Genomic DNA, 18,804 nt, shown 5'->3' with positions numbered 1-18,804 from the left:
CAATTATCTTTTTCCTCACATGAAGTGCTAAAACCGAGCTGCGGCGTGATGGGCGAGACATTCGTTTTCAAACTGTCCTCTCGGCTCAGCGGCAGGGAATGAATTCCAGCAGGCTGTGGGACACTGAAGGCACTAATTGAATGAATAATTAAGGTCTGTGGTTCTTACAAGCATTAGATGGGTGATTTGAGACTGGGGGAGCGACAAGCAAACAGTAACTTTAGACAGGACATTGCTCACGTAATGTACTCAAGTGTTTAAGTGAAGAGACGGATAAAATATACTTAGTTACCAGTTTACCAGGTGTACAGTGCAGTGTAATCCAATACAACAGTCCTTTAATAGCCTAAATGTTATCTTTGTGGAGCTTTTAATGTTTAGGTTTTCACTTTATAGCTTTGATTCAACTCTTTGGCCATTTTTTAGAGCTGAGGCGATGAGTCAAGTACTGAACTTATATTAATGGAATTGTTTAAGTCATTTTTCAAGCGAAAATGTCAAAAGTTTGCCAGTTCCAGCTTCTCAAATGTGAATATTTGCATTCATACGTTGTCTTCTTTGATGGTTAACTGAATATAAGCAATTTGAAGATGCAGCCTTGGGCTTTGGGAAATAATGAAAACAATTTTCTGACAATTCATAAACCAAACTATTAATCAGAAAAATATTTGCCATGTTAATAGGAAATGAAAGTAATCATTAAATGCAGATTTATTTTTTCTTGTTTGTATCATATTGAAAGGTGGTATTTCCTCCAAAGTTGCTCCCAGCTTAGCAGTTGTTCAACCTCTCAAAAGCCACATTTACTACATATTGCATGAGGGTTGTTTTGAGACGAATGACTTTAATATTATGCACAATTTAAAAAAATATCAGTACAATAAAAACAAAGCCTATGTGACAAAACAAACACATTTATAAAGTACATATACTGACAGAGCGTCACACTGCCTCCGCCGGCTTGCCTTCTTCCCAGAGTGCATCCTGGTGCCATCTCTTCCCCATGTCAATGACGCACACGCACGCCGTCCACACAATGTAAAAGAAAATGTGATTCATCAGACTAGGCCACCATCTTCCGTTGCTCCATAGTCTGGTTCTGACATTTACATGCCCATTGTAGGCGCTTTCGGCGGTGGACAGGGGTCAGCATGGGCACCCTGACTGGTCTGCGGCTACGCAGCCCCAAACGCTGCAAGCTGCAATGCACTGTGTGTTCTGACACCTGTCTGTCATAGCCAGCATTGACTTTTTCAGCAGTATATGCTCTTCTGGGGATTTGGACCAGACAGGCTAGCCTTCACTCCCCACACGCATCAATGAGCCGTGGGCGACCATGACCCTGACGCCGGTTCACTGGTTGTCCTCCCTTGGACCACTTTTGGTACTGACCACTGAATTTTGTACATGCCAGTCGTCTAGCCATCATATTTTGGCCCTTGTCAAAGTCGCTCAGATCTTTTCACTTGCCCTTTTTTATCCTGTTTCCAACACATCAACTTCAAGAACTGAGCGTTGACTTGCTGCCTAATATATCCCACCCCATGACAGGTGCCATGGTAACGAGATAATCAATGTTATTCACTTAACCTGTCAGTGGTTTTAATGTTGTTGCTGATCGGTGTGTGTGTCTGCCAAATACACTCAATTTTGACTAATGTTTGGTTTTATCATTTTTATGTAAAGTGCCAAATGTTGGCAAATATTTTGCCTATTAAAAAGAACCAAACATCATCATATATGTACTAAAAAAAGGAAACAAGAGGTACTAATGTGAGTATTAATCATACATTTAGATGAACGTAGCAGTTTTTATTATTTTTCTTATGTGCCTTCATAAAAGCTACATGCTAACAGCACAGAGACACTTCAGATGTAACAATGGTCAAGTTTTAGTAGATAGATGCCATTCAGCTTTCCTCATGCCCGCTTTGGACACCAAGATGACAACATGCTGGCAGATTGTGTGATTTTGAGGTAAGTGTCTTCATTTTCATGCTTCTTAGGCAACAAGCTAATGTGGTTAGCTTGTGTCAGTAGTGTGATTAGCTAACGTTAGCAAGTGGTGTTTTGTCATCGCTCTTGAAGTGTACAAAAACGTTGCATTTGTCTAATTTGGGGGTTTTATACCAGGTTTTATGAGTTCACTCTGTTGATAAAGATTCACAAAGTACACACTTTGTAGTTCATCTTTAACTATTTGCACAGAGAAGACATTTAGCTGTAATGAGCTTAATTTCTGCTTTAAATAATTGAAGAATTATTTAAAGGAACTGAATCTTAAAGTGCCAAGGCAGAGGCATTTATTATAAGACCATCTCTGTGTTATTTCATTAGCTAATTGATGCATTAATTTAGTTAATTCACCTAATTGGCATAAGTGGTTACCGCTTGTATAAAACAAGGTGATTATTAAATAATGTTAGTAAATGGGAGCCTTCTGTTCATCTTGTCCTGCTAAAACTAAGAGCTCAGTGCAGCTTCACAGCTGTAATTTCGAGCTTGAGCTCTCGTCATCTTATACACAGAGAGCAGTTCTGTTTGAACGGCTGCTTTTCTGAAGGATTATCATATCAATGCTAGATTTTACATTACGTCTATAGATTTAAGGGATTTTTGTGGTTGTTAGAGAGCAAAGTCTCTTTTGACTCTTCTTATTTGGAAGTGCATTCATTCTCCGAAATAGAAGATAATGTTTTCACCCACTTGCTACCATTTGTTTGATTGTTTGTCTGTCAGTGGGTCATTTTTAAAACCTTTTGAAGACAATTTGTTGAACAAATCATCCAAAGGAACAGCTGTTTATTTGGGGAACTGAATCTTGGATTTTTTCCTGTATGCTGTTATTGTTTTCAGAGAGTCGGATGTGTCTGTTGGCAGGTTCAATAATCTTGATAGAAATCCTATTTTGAGGTTTATCAGGAAGATGGGAAGTGCCTTCCAAGAAAAATCTACTTTGATAGAAATAAGCTTACTTAAATAGGCAGAAACAGTTGTTATAATACATGCAATCATTGTGTAACTTAATGCATTTGTTATATGGGATACTTCTTATCACTGATCCTATTTGCATTCAGTTTCAGTTCATATAAAAGGCCAAGTCGAGGACAGTCTTTTTAAAGTATAGGCATCATTGCACCACTTCAGTGCAGTAATAAAAATTGACCAGAGATCTCTCAGCGTACAGTACATGCATAAAATTGTAATGTGTGAGTCTGTGCACATTATCATCATCTCTCCTCGCTCGTTTTCACTCTTGAAGTCGACCATTGAGAACAAACATCAGCAGAGATAGTGTAAAGGGAGAGAAGGGGTGAATACTGTTTAGTGTTACTCAGCAGTCAGCCTCTTAGTCCTCACTTAGTCCAGCATCCGCCTCCAGATACTTTTTGTAAAAATCTGTCATGCTGCCTTCACTTGATAGTCTGTTACCTTCTCATTCTTCATTATTTTCCTGTTCTAATGTCACTGTACTATCCTTGTTGCAGGACTATGTATGCAAAGTTTTAGGGTAGCAATGGTTATTTTCATTTTCATTTAGCATGTTGATTATTATGTTTTTGATTGATTGCTTAGTTTAAAATAGCAGAATCACAGTTTCCCCAAGCCTAATGTGACCACCAACAGTCCAAAACGCAAAAGATCTTCAATTTACAATTATATAAAACAGAGAAAAGCAGTAAATCCTCACAATTGAGAAGCTGGAAACAGCAAATGTTCTTTATATTTACCTGATAATTTTGAAAAACTACGTAATAATCACTTGACAGTTAATTAACTGACTAATTAATTAAATCAACTAATCCTTTCAGTGCCATTATGTGTCATAGTTCTGGGATGAAGAACCTGTTTCAGGCATTAATGTTTTCAGAGAGCTCATCAGCTGCTGCCACTCAGCTTTGCTGCCAAATTTCCCCCAGTGGTCACTCAGAGTACTGCAGCAAAAAAATACACTGAAGCCCAAAAAGCATTTTCACCATATATACTACCACACACTTACAGACATCTGTAAGACTGTTGACGGAAAACCTCAAACTGTACAGAAATATTCAAGTATTTGGTGGTAATTAAGTTCAAATACACTGAGGGCTCCAATAAAAGAGAATTTATATACTGGTGTTAAGTAGCAAAAACATGCCTTTAATTTTATTTAATGCATGAAAACTCCATTAAACTAAATGTAACCATGTAAAACCCAATTTAGTCCTAACCTACTGAAATTACTGATCTATGAAGCAGAGCAAAGAAGAAATGAAACACCATCTTTGAGATTGCATTTAGTTTTGTGTGTGTGTGTGTGTGTGTGTGTGTGTGTGCGTGTCAATATTTGATAGTCACATGTAGAGAGAGAGAGGAAACATGGCTATGACGTGCAACAAAGGTTTACAGCCGGAACTGAAATGATGACATTGCAGTTATGTGGTATGTGTCATAAACGGTAGGTTACCCTGGCATCTAATTAGCTTTGACTTTTACGGAAATTACCTCCAGTCCATTGGAGTGAGTTGTGTCTTCCTGTTTAGAAAAGTAATGGTGTGCGAGTCGGGAAGGTGGATATGTGTGTAACATGTTTACCTCTGGCCTTAGTTCCTGTCTCCTTTCATAACATCCAGTGTTGGGGTTTTTTTTTTAGATGAGAGGCTCTAATTCTTGACTTGGAAACAGTAGTTTCACAATAAAACAATCTTAACTCCTCAATCTTTCTCAGAAAATGGAGTTCCACAAACAGGAAAAAGACAGTAAGTGGACTTTTTTTAATTTCAGTTGTACTGTCTGTTTTAAACAGTGACTTTAACAGCAAAGGACCAAAGCACTTCTGGCTTTTATAGAGATGCTTGCCTCCAGAACCCCAACAAACATCCAAACCCTCCATGTTACCAGCCCTCTGGGATCTGCTGTCAACACCAGTGTTCAGGCCTTTTTATATCTCCCCTAATTACAACCATCAGCTGTCTGTCTGTTTTCATTTCACAAGCCAGCCCTCCATTTTACATGTAGCGACCATTTCAATGAAACTGTTGTGAAAGTAAGAGAGATCACTTGTTACTTTTTAAGACAAGGAAATGAATCACCCATCCTGGAAAAGGAGGTAATCCTTGACTCCCAAACACTCCCTTCCTCTCTCCCCACTGCAGCAAGGGCAAAGGGTTTATTTGAGCCACATCCGAGCCTCTAGCTTTTTAATCTAAAACATTTATGATGTTACATGGTCCAGAGAGAGATGTTGAAGTGAGCCACAGAAAATCTCCACTATAAGAAAAGCTCCTGTATAGGTACCTTTGTGGATATAGTGATTGTAATAAACCCCTACTGAGTCGTATGTGGAGGCAGTTGAAGTTTTTAAGTGAACATCAAATCTACACATGACAACCATATTAATTCTGCTAGTATATTTCAATAAAACTTATGCTGTGTTTTTCCAGAGAGAGATCAAGTTTTAGCACCACAACCTTCCAAAAATACAGGAGGCTCAATGCTAAACTTAACTGCCAATCCTTTGTAAATGTGGATATAACTTTGTTTTATTCATATATGCTTACATGGAGAAATATGTGGCTTTTAGAGTAAATAGTATTCATACAATTTAGTATTAGTATGAAATATCCAACTAGCTAACGTCATTCTGTCTAATGTTATTAGCATAACGATTTGTAATTTGACGTGTTGTCTTTGTGAAATGTAATTCAAAAACATCCAAGTTACATTGTTATTAAACATATGTTTTTATCAAGTGTCAGATGTGTCAAACATATACCATTACCTCTTTTACTCTTCATTCTAAACGGATAGCTAACATATTAGAAAGCTAACGTTAGCTTTTTCAGTTGGTTTGGTGAAGTAGCTAGTTACCTGGTAGTTATTGGATGTAAATGCTTAAAGGATACATTCACAATTTTTCAAGTCTAAAACAACAGTCCAGCTTCAGCAGTCTGAGTTAGTCATATCAAGTGGATATCTGACACATTTACAGTCTTTCTAGCATCAAATTCCCTCCTTGTGTTTCCTCGGACAGTGTTTCCCTGTTGAGCTGTGGTGGAAGTATAGTAACAAAAAGAGGGACTTTGGCATTAAAAAGACTTTAACGTTAAAAGATATCTACTTGATTTGACTCATTTGGACGACTGAAGCTTCATATTAGCTTCAGATAAACTTTTTAATATATTTTGGCACAGAAGGAGGACTGTGGATTTTGTCCCCCATCACTTACATTGTAAGTGTATTATGAAGGGATCTTCTAATGCTCAGTCTGAACAGGAGGAATGATTATGGCAAGAATTTTCATTTGGACTGTTGTTTTAATACAGACTTGAAAAATTGTGAACCCACTCTTAAAATACAACTAATCTCTTGCTGTAGTTTGTCTTGTCTAGTTTGGTGCGAGCAGTTTTATTTTAGAAATATCAATTCCCATTTAGGAAACGATTACGTGATAACTTGGCTACGTTTGAACCTACAAACTGGCACCTGATAACATGAACTAATAGTTTTAATTTGGTAAGACTCATTGAATTGGATTGAATTCATTCACCAGCATATAACAGCATAACTGACCTACAAATATGAAGAGCCTACATATAATGTACAGAGATATCCAACGGTGGTAATTAAATAAATATATACACACAGTCTCACAAGTATAAATATAATATAAATATTGGAACAAATATAACTAAACAGAACTAAATCTACATCTGTGCATCAGTTTATATCAGTTAAACACTGTATAAAAGATTCACTGTATAAAAGATGAATAAATGTAATCCATATAAAATACAATATTAGGATCTTATCACAAGAAATATATTCGGAAGACAAAGGCAAATCTAAACTTGGAAAATGAACTTTTTTGAACAAAGTTTGTCACAAATCACAATATAAAGGACAGAGTCTTGTTTTCTGCCTCATTCAGTTCATAATATTCACAGATCCTCTCATATAAAGCTATTATAAACTTTAGCATTCATAATGAGGCTTTTCAGGCTGATCGTAAACCAGTTTTATGCCTCTGAGCTGCAGTAAAAAGCATTTCACATCACATTTCGGCGTGCAATGATGGAACAAGCTGTTCCAGAGATGTGACTGAATCATGAACAGCCTCGTTGGTGGCTCGTTTCTTAAAGGTATACTATGCAGGATTACCCTAAAAACCAATGTATAGACTCATACAAAAGTAATCCCTCTCAATCATCACTTATGACCCACCAGAAGAGTGTAGCTGGTGTATGTATCTCCAGAGACTCTGCTCTCTGCCTGTATTTTCTTATTGTTTTGCTGTGTTTGGGACGTTTCTAGGCGTCATCCTTCGGGCAGTGGGTGTGTAGCCCCCCCAGCCAATAATAGTGCAGGGGTGTGAGGTCGGGCGTAGCGACCAGGTTACACGGCTGTTTCCGTCTCTCTCTCTCTCCTCTGCTCCGCTCTGCTCTCTGTCTCTGTGTCATGGATATATAAAGAGCTTCAGGTCTGTGTGTGTCTGCTTGAGTGAGGGTGGGGCTGAGCTACACACACACACGCACAGAGCAGAGAGGCCACAGCGGACAGGATGAAGCTCTGCATTCACACAAAATCTGCCAATGCGGCACCTTCCCGTAGGGTTGTGCGGCGGTGTGGGTCTGTTTGTTTATGCTTTAGAATGTAACCACTGTGAAACAATCAGAAAATGTTTTATTCATCTGATTCACGGCTTTGTTTTCGCTACCGCCACTCCCTCTTTTCATTCACTCTCTAGCTCACTCAAACACCGCTGCTCTCTCTCTCTCTGAGCCGGGGAAAAGGGGCCAACTTTTAATGTTGTGTAATGATAAACACCACAAGACGAATCTTGCATACTATGCCTTTAAATGAACTTTAATTGGAAAATGTGTTTATGTTCTCGTTTTTTTCCCTGTGCTTTCTTGTGAACTTCTCTTTACTTTTACCAGAAAGCGGGGACGATAAACAAACGGTCTTAATGCTTCTGCTGTGTTGCTAGGCAACAAAGGCAGTCGCTGGCTTTGTGTGTGTGAAAGGGACGATCCAGGCAATTTGATGGATTTCAAGGGACAACATGAAAGGGTTTGAAAACAACAATGCTGCATTTTCAAATGTGATGTTTTTCTGAAGTTGCTTTGTGAGAGGGGACCGCAGGGAACTATCGAAATAGTCTAACATAATTCACCAGACCTTTTCACACATCAGACACAAGAACATCAAACGAAGCATCAAAAAAAGATCATGATTACTGCAGAAAAATTGGGCCTTTGCAGCACGAAATAGTAATAAGACACAGCAATGCAATGATAAAAAGAACAGAGATATTAGAAAAAAGCTAATGGGAGTTCTTTAAAGGGTCTGTTTCCCCAAACTGCAGAACACTGGCATTTGATTTGTTGCTTCTGTCGTCAAACAACAAAATTTCTAGCTTCAAACATCTTAGTGGCTGCCCAAATCTCTCTTTCTTTTTTTTTAAATGAATGTGGTTTTGCAACTCATTGATGGCTGATTACCTGGTTGGAAAAACAAGAGAGCCAATCAGAGCTTCATAGGTGGAATGAAGAAAGTGGACACCATCTTCCTGTGGCAGAGCCTGAAAAATAGCAAGAAAAAATAGAAAAAATTTCACTTATGCTTTTATATTATCTTCTACTTACTAAACGGTCTGTTGGCTTCTTACAGTACAGTAGTTTTGGGAACACTATAATTTGGGGATTTCACCTAGCTAACATTTTAAGCACTGGAGCACTGAATGTTTGTAATAATGGTTTGATGCCTGTTTGAATATTTTGTTTTGTTATCTAACTGTAAAACTGCGTTCATCTGATTATGGGAGAAGCATTTTAGATAAATCTGACATTAAAATAAATCTAATCTAAAAACATTTAACAAAATCTGGGGTACTATCACATTTTGGGATTAAGTTGCACCATACCAATTTTGGGGTTATGACAAATAACACATTTTGTGGGCGCTATGCCAAATTTGAAGGTCTTAAGGCACCATAACAAATTTTGCAATTATGAGTAATTAACACATTTTTAGGGAGCCAAACCAAACTTTGGAATTTGAGGGCACTATAACAAAATCTAGAGGTATCTTACAGTTATAACATATAATTTAACCTTTTATATTGCGATCCATAAATGAGACTGCACTGATCAAGCGTTGTTTACGTTGTACCGAGTTAATGTTGTTTTTCTTTGAGTGATTTCAACACAAATTGTTACTAGTTATGAATTTAATGTTTATTTGCATAGGGACAATATAGCATGAACTAATGCCACATACCACAGCATTTATAGCCTAAGCTAGTTGGCAGTGCCCGTCCCAAGATACAAATACATAAAACTCAATGATAAAATACATATGGAACTGCACAAAACACAACATTCAGCAACACATATACATACATTAAAGCACAAAGCACATAACTCAGCAATGAAAATACATACAAAACAGCGCAAAAGGCGTACAACTTACAAAAAATGATACAATTAAAGTATCATAAAACAACAAGCACCAGATCAAACATATCTACATGACTGATTCCTCTTTTAAAACAGTTTCGACTCGAGTTTAAAATGATCCTACTGTAGTCATGATCTATTCTGAGTTGATTAACTGTTGCTGTGCACATTTCTTTAGAGAGGGAGAAGGCTTGAACTGTCCCTGTCATTTCTTGGGGGGGTTTTTTTAAGCCACTTTCCGACACTGTGCCAAACCTCACCCGTGCGCCCCGTTGTGATGAGCCTGGGGTTAATTGGTTATATTAATACTAAAATCCAACTGGTCGCAGCTCCAGACAGCTGTAAAACATCTCAGATCCTGACATCCGCCCTCACCTATTTTCCTCAAAGAGATAACTGTTAATGTGACAGCCCTCCTTGTTGAGTTAGTGCGTCAGCAGAAGATCTCTGACACTCCGTGTTTGGATACACATCTCTCCTTTCCGTCCCATCCTTTCAATTACATCACTCACCTCCTCTCTTATTGGACAAAGTGCCCGTCTTTCAGGTGGATCAACCCATAGCTGAATGCTCGGCACCTGGTGGTTTCGATGAGGGGAGTGTGGCAAATACAGTGCTGTAGCCATGGCGACAGTGGATGCTGAGTGCTGCCACGACTTTGTGTAGGCAGACTCTGAATGGGGATGACATCACTCAGAGAGACAGGAGAAAAACAACATCTCCTTTGGTTCCTGTGTCTTTTTTCTGCCCATGACGATAACACCAAATGTTATTTGGAAGCAGATGCGAAACCAAATATGTTTGTTTGGTTGGACCGAAATACCCGGAAATGAAATTTGATGAGGAGGAACTTTTTATGTCTGTACTGATGATGCAGTTTGTAAAAAGGCTTCACTGTTTATGAAAGCCAGGACATATTTTGAACCCTGTAGCCTGAAAGATCTAGTACTTCTGGCAATTTTTCTGTCTTTGAACATGACTTTGACAAAAAGTGGACAAGTTTTCAGTGTATCTCCCAGAATATTATTCCTATCAGGGTGCAGAAGCTTTAATTTAGTTAAAGTAGAATAAATATACCAAAAAATATTTAAAAAAGCAGAAAAAACTCACAAATATAGCAGAAAATGTTTCAAGAAATATCAGAAAAAACTCAATTTGAAACATAAAAATAATCACAAATGTATAGTTTTGCAACAGATTAAAAATATTTAGAAATACGATGTAATAAAATATTACAAATAATGTTTTAAATATTGCAAAACTAGTACTTTACAATTAGAAACTTGCAAATAAAATGACATTTCAGTGCAGGTATTACTGAATGTTTTATGAAACTGGTCAGAGAGGGAATCTTTGTGGATAACACTCATATCCACTCTGCAATAACAGACCAGAATTAGACCAGTTACACCAGTATGTCCCTGCTGGTTGTCACTTGCGTTGTTGTTTTCCACAACATTTCCACAACACTTTTGCCTTTCCCCAGGTGACAACATGGGAACAAACAACGTACCACCATTGTTGTTTGAATGTTCTGTACCTCTTCCTCACTGAATCTCCTCTCCTCCTCTCTCTCTCTCTCTCTCTCTCTCTCTCTCTCTCTCTGGCTCTGACTCACCACTCTGGGGATGAGAGAGCCGGCCCCTCCTTCAGATGACATCAGAGGGCTTGAAATAGCAGCAGCATTAAAGCTTCCAGTCATGGGAGCCTGCTGCGAGGCCTGCACCCAGGGCAGCCACTTCCAGCTGAGCGGGCGCGAGCGCAGGAGGGACGGACGGGGGCGGAAAAAAAAAAACAAAACAAAACAAAGTGACAGAGGAGATAATGAAGTGACGGGAGCAGCAACAAGTCAAAGGGGGTCGTTGGCTCGACATGCTTTTGAGAGCTAATATCACACGCAGAGGGGGTGCAAAATACGAGAGCGGCAATTATGTTCTGTCAAATTAAGTAGTTGTGCTTGAATAATTTTCACTGGTAAATCTCCTTTCTGTCTCTTTAAGTTGACTCCTTTGTTGTGTAATCAAAGCATTAAATATACATGATGCACACGGTAGCTGAACTTGCCGCACAGTAAGTGGTTATGAGCAGCTTCCTGAAACCTTAAGGCTGAAGTTTACATTTTTATGACTTTCACTGTCTTTCAGAAGAAATTTTATGAATCTTATTTTAGCTCGAAATCCTTTTTAAAAAAGATGTTTTTGGTGCTTAGTACATTGTGCATTGTTTTTGCACTATAATTTCCAGAGCCCACATGTCAATAAAACAATGCCGGTGTTTTTTTGTGGGATTTTCTCCTGATAAAGTTTGAGTTTCTGTACTGTAGATTGTGTTAGCCGTGATGGCTTCCATGCTAACAAACAAATGTGAAGCTAAAATTCAATGTGTGACAAATGATTCTTCACCAGAGAGCTATAATGTGTTAAAAAAAATATAATAAAAAGAGAAAGTTTTCATGAGCTGGGTGTCCATATATGCAATTAACAGTAGGAAAACATTACATAAGATTTAAAGTTTGAGTTGAGCAAGTGGGATGGAGATAGCAAGTAGCAAACAAAACATCGTAATATAACCTGTTAATCAAGCAAACACAAGCTTCCACCTTTAAAAACTCATTACCAAGAAGTCAAATTAGCTATCGAGACTTCTGTCAAGAGCTTCTTGTTTAAATAAATCATGAAGAAATTGGGGGGGGGGGGGTTTTCCCATTCATATCAATACAATAACTGGAAGCAGTGTTAAGTGGAACTGCATGTTAAGGTAGATTCAATGTTGGCGTGTGAATATCACAAGGAAACAGTATTGGTCAAAGCCCTTAAAACGTCTGTGTTTATCTTAAATACAACCTATGTAATGTCTGCAGATATGTTAGCTGTAGCTAGCAAGTAACATATGCGCCGACTCGGTGTTTAAGACTGACTGATCTCAAAACTCACATTTCTCTCTTTTTACATCTTTTCTCTTTATGTTCATCAAGTCATACAGCCTCGGTATAAAAGAAAAGTTTTTGCTCAGGGTAAAACTTTTTCAATTTCTTTTTTTTTTTTTTTTTTTAGCATTGAGTTTATTTGCAATAGCACCACTTCTAATGGTGGCAATGTCAATATCACCAGGTAAATGAGGGCATTGGCCATTTATTGAAGTACTTGAAATGCTTGAACACACATTTGCATTTACCTGAGACACACCAGTGAACTCAGGCAGTTGCACAAATGATGACTGTCCTCTCTCTTGGTACTTATATTGAACCACAAACAGTCTTAGGTCTTATGGTGCATCCAGATTGAATGTGATGCAAATTGCTGCCTCACTTGTCTCATGTGAATTTGACTTTGTAATGTCCACAGAGATGTTAGCAACATACGCGTCAACCCGGCGTGTGTTTCCGACTGATCTCGAAACTCACATTTCTCAAAATTTTTCCTCTTTTCTCTGTGCATAATTCATCAAGTCATGTAGCCTCGGTATAAAAAAAAAGGATGAAATGTAAATCTTTGAGTAGAACAACACCTGAGACACCTGAGACTGGTTTACGTTCCATCACCTGCTGACAGTTAATGTTGGTTTCTTTCAATCATGGTCGCTCTTTTCTTAACGTTAATCAACTCGGTCTAGTTTTAACCAGATCTTAACTGAGGATGTTGCAGATCAGACAACACTATAGTGAGTTGTTTTGAAAGGTATCAAGTAGCATATACAGTTACTGATAAAGCCAGTGGCAGTCGCTCCTGTGCTGGTGAAAGAAACCAACAAAACTCACATTTAGGTATAGATTAGTTTAGGGAAGGCCATGTGGGTCAGTAGTGGCTACATCCTCCCTTCCTTTCTCAGTTTACCTCTCACTCTCCTTGTTTCTCTCACACCCAAACACTGTTTATCTCTTCTGTCTCCTTCCTGTCTCATACACAGGACCTGTCTGTGGTAATGGAGTGTGGACGAAAAGTAAAAAAGATGATATGGGCATCCAACACCCCCCGCTCCCTCCCTCCCCCCCACACACACACATATATAGAGCAACCCTCCTGTGGAGGAACATGAACTGTGTGACCGAGGACCGAGTGTTGCAGAGAAGTAGGTCAGGAGACGTGACGACTATGTGCATGACAATAACACGCGCCGACATAAACAACTAACTCAACTACATCCTGTCTATCTGCAGCTGTCACAACACCAACAACGAACCCATTCCCGCTTCAATCGCTCACTGTCTGCGTACAGGTCCTTACAAAATAAAGGTTAGTTTTGATTCTCAGTGGGGCCAATAACTCTGAAATATGTACGCACTAAAAAAAAAGCATGAGGTGCTCTGGATAAAAGTGTTCACCAAGTGGAATATACACCGTTTCTCACGTCTGCTATCTCTGACCTGCGGCAGAAATATTTTGTTAAAGGGGGTAAACGTATGTAGACATGCTCCAAACGCTTCGTGTGTGACAGTTTTTTCTACCGTGCTGACGTCAGCTGATCGTGCACGGCCATAAACGGACATCTGTCACGTACTCTCTGTTGCTACGGTTGTTGCTAAGGTTTTTTCCATGTGTTCACGTTGTCCGCTCTCGTATTTTGGATCAGATTTCAGACAGAACATGAACGGATGCGTTTGAGCAGCTGACATATTGAATAAAGAATGAGAACAAGTAGTGAAATCCTACTACTATAGTTTATTGCATGGTTTGTTTACGTAACCTCCGGAGCCGGCGGAAGTCTCTCGAGGGGAAGCTTCTAAGAGCAGAACAGAAGAGGTCAATCAGAACAGAGTGGACTCTTCAGGAGGGCAGACAGGAGAGAGACAGACAGACGCTATAACGGCCTGTTTCAGACAGACGCTGAACTCAGGGGCTGCGTAAAGGGTCAACATAGGATAAATAAGTTTTTGAGTTAAGTTTTTTGAACTTTAAATCATGCAAAGATATTCCAGTAGAGCCCCAGATAAAAAAAATATAGACCTGTAAATATGCATGATATGTCCTCTTTAAAGGATAAGTCTGGAGATTTTCCATATTTCTCTTATTGTAAACAAATCTCATGTGCAGAGCCAAACTAACAATGAATTGATCTACTTATATACAAACATTGCATGTGTATCCAAAGCTTAATATATCTTATTCCTCTGTGCTGCAGACCTCAGTTGTTGTCCAAAAACAATTAAAAACACATCAGTGAGGCACACTGTTTCACTGGGTGACTTGTTCCTTCACCCCGAAGAGTTTTGGGTACATTAGTTTGTTTAGAAACGGCTCCAAAGACCAATAACATTAATCGTGTTTTTACTCTACTCTCAGTTTAAAGACCTGTGCTAGCTTTTTGTGCTACGTCACAACTTCTTAAGTTTATCTTTACAATGCACAATGTAATAAACCAAACATCAAACACTCACCGGGCATCTGTGCAGTTTAATGTTATCAAACACAACAGCTCTGCCATAAATTCTGCTTTTGTGAAGCTTTGTACTTTTTCAGTTTTTGCTGACGTTGTAAGAAAGGTGATAATTCGACTTTCTGTTTATTACTGAGGTCATAGTGGGTGGTGATGGCGGAGTACTGTGCCTAATATTTTGTCCACCCCATTAACATACATGGGAGGTTTCTGATAATGTCAACAAAAACTGAAAATATAGAAGCTTCATAAAAGTAGAATTTAAGGGAGAGCTGTTGTATTGGATTGCATTAGATTGCACAGGTGTTCCTAATAAAGTGCTGGTTATGTAACACTGTTGTAAATGTGGATTTTGAATAAGTGTTCAGTGTGCAAAAAGAAAAATCAAACTATTGCTTGTCATTAGGGATGATAACGGATTAATCAGTGAGCCCTAATGAGACGTCTGCCTTGAAACTGCATCATTTAAGCCTGAAGCTTAAGTAACTAATGCCTGTAAGGTCACCGCAGGTTCATGCATGCATCAGGTTTGTGATACGATTTGAAAACAAAAACAGGACATCACGTTACGGACCCATTCTCATACGTTGTATGTTAAACTACTTACCATTATTATTATTGTCTTTAACATCCCGCCTTATTATTGTTTTTAACGTCCTGCTTTGAGCATCACCGTGACAACCAGTCATGGACACAAACCGATAAAGAATAGAATATGCTGTTTATTTATTATGTAAATGTAAAAAAAAATGTTTGTGTCGTAGCTACAAGAGCAAGGCAGGGAGTGTGAGATAAATTAGAGGCCGTGTGGGCATCAGCATCACAAGCAAGGAGACAGATAGAGAGCGCTGCTCGGAGAAGACGAATCTAAGTATGTAACTGCCATAGCAACTCCAGCCCATAAAACAATTGTACACTCTGTACTTTATCAAATGATTCATGTCTAATTAAACTGTGTCTGATAATCAGCCGCACAACTGCAGAGCTTAGTCACATGACACCTTTTCAAAGAGTCTGTTAGTTTTCCCAAAGTTGTAGATATGAGCTGTTTGTGGGTCTCACATCGCAGCAGTGAAAAAAATGACATTTAGAGAGTCAAGTCACTTGGATCAAAACATCGCTCTGTTAAATTACATTTTCTGGGAGCTATCAGTACAGAGTACCGATGTTTTGTCTTGACTTCTGGCTTCGGTTCAGCTTTTGTTCCAGCAAGTTTTTTTTGGGTTTTGTTCAACCACAATGTCACTTTCCAGAAAAAAATTAAGTCCCTATTATATTAGATAATCTACAAACCAAGTCAAGTGAATTTTATTCACGTAGCCCAATTTCACAAATCACAAATTTTGCCTCAGGGGGCTTTACAATCTGTTCAGTAATACAACATCCTCTGTCCTTAAACCCTCGATTCAAATGAGGAAAAACTCCTTTAACAGGGAAAAAACTGGAAGAAGCCTCAGGGAGAGCAACAGAGGAGAGATTTCTCTTCCAGGTCAGTCAGACATGCAATAGATATGTGTACAGAATAGACCGAGACAGCGAAATTATAAACATACAGCATGGACAAACAGGATGATAAATTATAGATTAATTTATAATCCACAGACTTCACTGTAAACAGTTTTCATTGGTGCCACTTTTTTATTGAAGAAAAGTGATTTGGGTGAACTAATCCACCTTGAAACAGCTGCCAGCTCTGTTAGGATTATGTTTTTTTGATTTTTCTTGTGCTTTTAATACAATTCAACCACACCTTGTTAACAAATCGATGAATTTTAAACTGCACAACACAACTATCGCTCGGGTCTTAGACTATTCCGTCTCGACCTCAGTTTGTCAGGCTTGATAACGAATCATCTGACAGTATCTTAACTTAAACAGAAGCCCCACAGGACACAGTTTTATCCTCCTTTTTATTCACACTTTATACCGCTAACTATAGGCTCAGTCAGGTGTCTTGTCAAATCCAAAAGTTTTCGGATGATACTGCTCTAGTGGGTGTACTTAACCAAGGAAATGACCCACAAAAGAGAGGTTGAATCATTTGTCAGCTATTGTGATGCACTTTTTAAAAGATGAATGTTTTGGAAGACCAAAGAGTTAATTATTGATCTCAGAAGATCTTCCCAGTGATAATTAAGGGCCAGCAGATATAAATCTTCCAGTCTTACAGATATATTGTTGTCTACCTGGACAGTAAATTAAACTGGAAAAAGAACATTGAGGTTGTATTCAGGAAAGCTCAGTCAAGATCTTAGATCCTTTTGATATCAGCAAGAAGCTTCCTCATGTTTTTTATCGGGGAGTCTTTGCTTAGTGTCCTCTTTTATGCTCTGCAGCATCACTGTAGATGATAAAAAAAAAAAACAGGATCAATAAGATGATCAGAAAGGCTGGCTCAGTGATTGGCCTTCCCTCCAGACTCACTTGAGGTCACTGTGGAAAAGAGAGCCAAACTAAAAAACAAGGTTGTGTATTTTGGACGCCATCCATCACGCTGTGTTTTTTAACGGACTCAGAAAACTCATTCGGTGAGCGACTAGTGATGCAAACACTTTTAGATGCGGTTTAGATCTACAACACCTTTCAGCTGTTAATCACGTCTCAAATGGCTTTTTATGGTGTTATTTATTTGCTGTGTGCTGCGAATGCAACGTCTATATTGTTTGTTGTCCGTATGAGTTGTTTTGGTGGCAAATGAGTTTCCCTATTGGGGATTAATAAAACTGTCTAATCTAATCTAATCTAAAGGGGCTGTTATACTTTGTCAGACGTGCTTGTCGGATGCTCAAATAGTTTCGGAAAAAAAAAAACCTCCACACCTTTCTGATGTTGGGTTTCAGGACCGTGTCTCTCAGATCTCTTTATACATTCCTGACGCAACCGTTTAGGTAAGTTTTAATGCGAACAGCCATGTGTAACGCCGTGAATGCCTCCCAGGAGCGACTGTCTAAAAATATGCGTGGTAATCCCTCATTTAAACGATAGCACGTCTCCCTCCTCTCTATTAACGGCCGGCTTTTCACTCTGCCTTCTGAGTGTAGCAGCTCAAACGACTGTAAACACTTGTTATTTGCAATGTGGTCAGACGAACACGTCATACGAAACCAGTTCTGATTGATCATAAACCAAGCAAATCTTTTTCATCTTTTATAATATCTGCACAAGTTAGCTTTATAGTCCCTGACTCATGATTTTTTTAACTGCTGCAGCTGCATAATACTGAGTCATAACATGAAGTGGTGTTCAGTTGCCAGTTTATTAGGTGCACCAGCTAAAAACTGCAAAACAGATCTGCAAAAAAAAAAAAAAATCCTAATTATCCAGCATTGCATGAATAAATGCGTGTTTCTAGTGTTTAGTATATCATCATAAAAAATAAAGGATAAATATAAAACACCTCTCAGTTATAAAACAAAGCAATTCAACAGCACATCATCACAAAACTACAGCCTCCAAAAAAATGACCGTGAAGTTGAATTAACACCTCTCTAAAACAGTTTCACATGCAATAAGTCCTGGAAACCTTATGGTGCTCTTAAAGATGAGAAAAAAAAAAAAAAACTCATAATAGAGGAGAAAATGTTCCTCAGGCAAGGAGTGAAGTTATATTAAAAGCCTTTATTTAGTCAGTTGGTTAAAACGTCATCAGGGAGGAAACAGTGGAAACAGATTGTTTACACCTGGTACTCTGAGTAAACAAGACAAGCAACAGATGCAGAAAACAAAGCTCATCACAATAACATCAAAATATTAATATTATAGAGAAGAGAAATAAGCATACAAATCATATAACTCAGTCAAGTACAATAAGGGAAGCTATTTTTAAAAAGAGTGATGTATTCTACCTCTCTAAAACATTATAACCCTCATGAAGGTAGATTGTATTGCAGGGCAAATGTATTAGACTTTATTAGTTTTGCTCAAAGGCAAAAGACACAGGTGTACCTAATAAACAGACATTTTAACTTGTCATGGTAGGAAAAGCACAGGT

The 18,804-nt window shown here is 38.4% G+C and overlaps 1 long non-coding RNA gene across 1 annotated transcript; it reads left to right on the top strand.

The window, feature by feature from the left end:
* Window positions 1-704: 704 nt before the first annotated feature.
* On the top strand, window positions 705-11,896 carry LOC137169015 (uncharacterized). The gene is made up of 2 exons (XR_010924378.1): window positions 705-1,977; window positions 11,094-11,896. It is a non-coding gene; the product is annotated as an uncharacterized lncRNA (long non-coding RNA).
* The last annotated feature ends 6,908 nt before the right edge of the window (window positions 11,897-18,804 follow it).

The sequence above is a fragment of the Thunnus thynnus genome, chromosome 2, assembly GCF_963924715.1.
Source record: "Thunnus thynnus chromosome 2, fThuThy2.1, whole genome shotgun sequence".
Classification (NCBI taxonomy): Eukaryota; Metazoa; Chordata; class Actinopteri; order Scombriformes; family Scombridae; genus Thunnus; species Thunnus thynnus.
This window is presented reverse-complemented; position numbering and strand designations above follow the sequence as displayed.